Raw genomic sequence first — 6031 nt, 5'->3', positions numbered from 1 at the left:
ATGTTATGCAGGTCATTCAAAGCATTTCTTCAGAATATTTGGGATGTGAGGTATTCAGGTGAGGCAGAACAATCTAACATGATGACTTTTTAATAAGACTTAATGTAAAGCCCCAGTGGTCAAGGTGTTGGTTTTGAAATCTAACAAGGTTTCCTTGTGCAGCATTGAAGACTTCTTACCATGTGTCAACTCCAGAGTGTCAATAGAGCAGTTGCTATTGCCTCTTCTGCTGAGCTCATTTTTGTAATTATGTTCAGGGATTAAATGGGGCAGAGACCTTCTTCTGCGATGGCCAAGAGGTTAGGTGGATGTGAAATTCAAAGAGGTTTCCCTGTTTCAGCGCAGTGTGAAAGGTGCTTGCAAAAACTGTTTTGCGTCTCATGATATTTTGACTGAGAGCTTGCCGCAGTTTGACAAACCAGAGGTTTGTTGCACGTGCTATCACGTGACCACGCGCACGGCAGAGACTCAGCGAATACCAGTGGCTTAACAGATTCGGAGGTGTCACCAAAGATGAACCCAATCCTTTGTCGTCTCAGCACGAGAATGTAAAGGTATCCACGCCCAGGGGCTCGAACCCGACCCTGAGATTAAGTCTCATGCTCTACCGACTGAGCTAGCGGGCACGTTGGCTGTTCCGCCCTGTTCCATGAAAGCACTTGCACGGGCGCGGTCAAACAACCTGCCGGCAACCGTTTGGCGAGTTAAGGACCATCAGCGCCAATGTGGCTTTTTAGTCCGCCAAATGGAGCGCTCGGACAGGTCTCTGTGGTATGTCGGTTAGCGCGTTCGGCTGTTAACGAAAGGTTGGTGGTTCGAGCCCACCAGGGGCGTGTTGGTTTTTTAGACACCAAGCATATCTTCCTCCAAAAATTAGCAACCCCATCATCTTCCTCTTCCTCACCCTTGTTACCCATTAAAGGGTTCGATTCAAGAGTGAAGGAAGGACAGAAGAAACCTCGTCCATTAACTCTCGCCAGCTGCACTGTGCTTGAGAAGCAGTCTTGGAGAGAGACATGGGTCTCCTTTATTCATAGCATGACTGCATTGGTGCTCCAGACCCTTGGCGGAAAAGAGCGCAGTGCGGCAGCACTTTCGATTCCCATAGTGAGATATAGTGATTCCCATAGTGAGATACCGACGAATGTTTGAAAGAGAACTACTTTTACTTAAGTACATGTCCGAGCAAAGACTTTACTTTCACTTGAGTAAAAAAGTATAATCAGTACTTCAACTTTTAACCAAGTATTTTAAAACGTGAGTATCTGTACTCCTACTTAAGTAAAGGATGTGTGTACTTTTGCCACCTCTGGTTCCCAGTTAGCTTGTCGTATTTAGCATGTTTCGTCTGGTAGTGCCCCTGTATTGAACTCCTTTAACACAGCCACAGTCTCTTGGAAAATTAGGCAGACACAGTTGTTTCGTAACTCAGTAAAAAAAGAATTCCGATTTCCACTTGTCCTGGAAACGGCGGCACTCGCTGTCAACTTTCCTTTTCTCACTTCCAGTTGCCATTTTAGAAATGGGCAAAAAACAAGTTTCCTGCCATCTTGTGGTGATTTTATGACAGAGGCTTCAGGCCAGTGGAAATATGAATGCGGGCTGCATTTGGCCGGGGGACGGACTTTGGACATGTCTGCAGTAGGGGCACGATCATTTAAGTCTTAAAAATACAGTATTGAACTCCATCGAAGCGAACGCACATTAAAAAAAAAACACAAGCGTAATATGAACATAAGAGGCAAAGAACCAGGCAAAGAGCTGCATGCGGGTTGGCACCTGCAGTAGTAGAATTGAGTGAATGATGGAAGTGGTAAGACTAATAAATAAATAATTTGCTGCTGATATAAGCAGTCCATTATTCCACCGTATTGTTTGTTTGTTTATTGGAAAACTCTAGGTGAGTCTTTTTCACATCTAGTCAAAATTCTTTACAGTTTTGTATTGTGTATGTTCCATTTACATTTCAAATGTATATTTAATGTAACTTAAATGTTAGACTTCCACCACAAAAATGTTTTTGGATTTTTGAAGTATGGAGCAACTACAGGAAGTGTTTACATTTGATTTATTGTGTTTGAAGCGCCTCTAAGAGACAATGTCTGGGACAAGTGTGCAAAGTAAAAGGTAAAACTGATACATTTATTATGTAGTGTGTGGTTGTGTGTGTTTGTGTGATATTACCATGAATACTATGCTGTTTCTCTCTTATTGTATCTCTCTAATTACACTGTATATACACACATTGGAGAGAAAGCTGACCTAAAGTTGTTTCCTGTTTAGACAAGAGGATACACTAGCACGAGATGTATGAGCCCAAATAAAGACTCCTGTAGTCTGCAGTGTGAGAACTGTCTTTACACTAATGATAGTCTCCTTTGGTGAATGTAGTATGATAATGATTACTAATGATGGATGGATAATATATAGAATTATTTATAATTTATTTATTAATTAATATAATTATTTGCCTTTTTATCTTAACCCAGCCATTAGGGAGGCATAAGCCAGTGCACTGTTAGTGCCGGTCCCAAGCCGGATAAATGGGGAGGGTTGTGTTAGTAAGGGCATTCAGCGTAAAACATGTGCCAAATCAAATATGCGGGTCACGATTAATCGGAGGTATCATTAGCCAACAGGGTACCGGTGAAAATTGGGCTACTGTTGGCCGAAGGAGGAGAAGGAAAGGAGGAAGATGTCTACAGAGATGAAAGGGGAAAGGAGAAGTAGAGGTCAGGGTTGGTACTTTAAATGTTGGTACTATGACTGGCAAAGGGAGAGAGTTAGCTGATATGATGGAGAGGAGAAAGGTAGATATGTTGTGTGTTCAGGAGACCAAGTGGAAAGGGGTAAGGCCAGGAATATTGGAGGTGGGTTTAAACTGTTCTATTATAGTGTGGATGGAAAGAGAAATGGTGTAGGGGTGAATCTGAAGGAAGAGTACAGTAAGAGTGTAGTGGAGGTGAAGACAGTTTCTGATAGGGTGATGAACGTGAAGCTGGAAGTTGAAGGGATGATGATAAATGTCATCAGTGCCTATGCTCCACAAGTCGGCTGTAAGATGGAGGAGAAGGAAAGATTCTGGAGTGAATTGGATGAATTGGTAGATGGTGTACCTAGAAATGAACGATTGGTGATTGGGGCAGACTTTAATGGACATGTAGGGGAAGGGAACAGAGGTGATGAGGAGGTGATGGGTAGGTATGGCTTTAAGGAGAGGAATGTGGAAAAGCAGATGGTGGTAGATTTTGCTAAAAGGATGGAAATGGCAATGGTAAATAAGTATTTTAAGAAGAAGGAGGATCATATGGTGACGTATAAGAGTGGAGGAAGGTGCACACAGGTGGACTATGTTCTATGCAGGAGATGCAACCTGAAGGAGATTGGAGACTGTAAAGTGTTGGCAAGGGACAGTGTAGACAGCATCGGATGGTGGTCTGTAAGATGGTTTTGGAGGCAAAGAAGAAGAGGAGGAGAGTGAGGACTGAAAGAAGAATAAGATGGTGGAAACTGAAGGAGGAAGAGTGTAGGGTGAGGTTCAGGGAAGAGGTCAGAGAGATGCTCGGTGGTGGTGAAGAGGTGCTGGATGATTGGGAAACTACTGCAGGAGTGATGAGGAGGCAGCTAGAAAAGTACTTGTTGTGACATCTGGAAATAGAAAGGAAGACAAAGAGACGTGGTGGTGGAATGAGGAAGTGCAGGAGAGCATAGAGAAAGAGGTTAAAAACAGAAGTGAGGAAAATGAGAGAGAGAGGGTTGGATGGTGTGGAGATGGTGAAGCAGGAAGTGGATAGGATTAGTAAGGAGGAAGTGAAAGCAGCGATTAAAAGGATGAAGAGTGGAAAATCAGTTGGACCAGATGACATACCGGTAGAAGCATGGAGATGTTTAGGAGAGATGGAAGTGGGGTTTTTAACAACATTGTTTAACAAGATTTTGGAAGGTGAGAGGACATGATGATAATCTCAAGAAAGTTCTGGATTGTGCACAAAAAGTCAACCTTAGACTAAATCCTCTCAAATGCAAGTTTTGGCTGTCAGAGGTATGCTACATAGGCCATGTGTTCACGCCTGAAGGACTAAAGCCAGAACCCTCTAAGATTAAAGCAATCACACAAATGGAGGTCCCAGAAAATATTAAAGCCCTACAACAGTTTCTAGGGATGGTCAGTTATCTTGGAAAGTTTATTCCAAATTATAGCAACCTTTTAGCATCCTTGCGAGAGCTGACTTGTAAAGATATCGAATGGTGTTGGCTCAAACAGCAAGAAGATGCATTTGACAAGTTGAAGGAGTGCATTACAAAACCACCAACATTAATCGATTGACAGCCCTAGTATTTACCCATTGTTCCACTCTCCTATAATGTTGACCTAGCTTTTTGTGCCTCCCCTGTGTTTGGTTATTTTTTTATTTTGTTTAAAATAAAATTCTGCATTTGCATACACCTCCCACTTTAATGGATTAACCATGCAACATTTCTTAGATGACCAGTGTACATGTTTTTTAGCTTTCTTTTTTTCTTTCACTCAATAGAGCAGAAATAATACCACACCTATTTTTACCCTAGTCACGTCCTGAAACTTAAGATTCTGTTTTGTGTAAGTGTTACTCTGGAACAGAAAATGAAAGTGAAACTGATCCTTCTGGTAAAACAACACTGCCTCTGTTAGACACAGCCACGAGTCTGCGAGCTCTACAAGTACAATGGCAGGTCAGAATGAAATGTTCTAAAAAAATATTGTCATATATCAAGTTTAAGATCATTATTTGTTTTTATTAATTTTAATTAAAATATACATGCTACATTACATGGTTATTGAAATATATATTTTCAGGCTTTTTTATGTATTTAGGTTTTGAATCTCAGGCTGTTTCCAAAAGTAAGCTCAAAGGACACATAAAGAAGTACATGACATGGATGCATTCTACTAAATTGTTGGTATTTTTTGTGGTTGTTTCTGCTTTTGGGTTTCAGGTAAGAATCATATTAAACCTAAAGTTTTATGTACAGGAAGGTAACCTACTGTCACATAATTAGTGAACATCAATACAAGGACAAAACCGTGAAGGAGGAAATGTGAAAACAAGACCAGATCGAAAAACCATGAACCTTACACCCTGCCCACGCACCCACCCTGCTTCACATGCTAATTTATAATTTTCATAACCAGTTTAAATACTGGCATGTTCTTAGGAGGTAGACGAAAACCAGTCAAGTCAAAGCAAAATCATGTGAACACAGTGAGAGCATGATCAGAAACTAAAACAAAGTAATTTGAGCTAAGGATTGGTTTTAGTTCTGTTTCCATTAATATGTTTCATTAATATGCCCCTTGTGTGACACATGTTCAATTTAAGATTAATTATAATTAGATAATGAAGCATTGTAGAACACAAATGCCCAACACATGTTCGATGTTTGTGCCCAAATTTGCATTAATAATGATTGTACTTACAGTAATTTTTGCATTGAACAACTAACACATACCACTCAAAATGCCTTAATCCAACAGATCGTTAAGCAACAGAGCAGCCCCTCAAGTCAACAAGGTATGTATAGTAATGTAAGATGACATTAAATATCCCAAACATGCCACACGACAAAAATTTAAGTTATTATTTTCTAACAGTAGGCGAATTCAGTGATGAACTTCGGATTCTGCTTATCGGAAAGACCGGTGTGGGCAAGAGTGCAACAGGAAACACCATTCTTGGAAAAAGGGCTTTCGAATCTAAAACCTCCTCTTCATCTGTAACCTCATGGTGTGAAAAAGCCCATACAATTATTCATGGCAGAAAAGTGTCTGTTATCGACTCTCAGGTCTGTTTGATACTGAATTATCTGCAGATGAGGTGATCAGTCGGATTAAACTGTGCATTCCATTCTCTGCTCCAGGACCTCATGTCTTTTTAGTTGTGAATAAAATAGGCAGATTTACAGATGAAGATAAAAATACAGTTAAGACATTTCAAGCAATTTTTGGGGAAAAGTCCCCTGTACACTATGGCTCTCTTCACTTATGGAGATC

At 40.7% G+C, this 6031-nt stretch overlaps 2 pseudogenes; both read left to right on the top strand.

The window, feature by feature from the left end:
- LOC124396835 overlaps positions 1-620 on the top strand; it is a 22957-nt pseudogene extending 22337 nt beyond the window's left edge.
- Positions 621-3889: 3269 nt separating this feature from the next.
- On the top strand, positions 3890-6028 carry LOC124375604 (annotated as a pseudogene).
- Positions 6029-6031: the final 3 nt, after the last annotated feature.

This window comes from Silurus meridionalis, chromosome 2 (assembly GCF_014805685.1).
Source record: "Silurus meridionalis isolate SWU-2019-XX chromosome 2, ASM1480568v1, whole genome shotgun sequence".
In the NCBI taxonomy this organism is placed as follows: domain Eukaryota; kingdom Metazoa; phylum Chordata; class Actinopteri; order Siluriformes; family Siluridae; genus Silurus; species Silurus meridionalis.
This window is presented reverse-complemented; position numbering and strand designations above follow the sequence as displayed.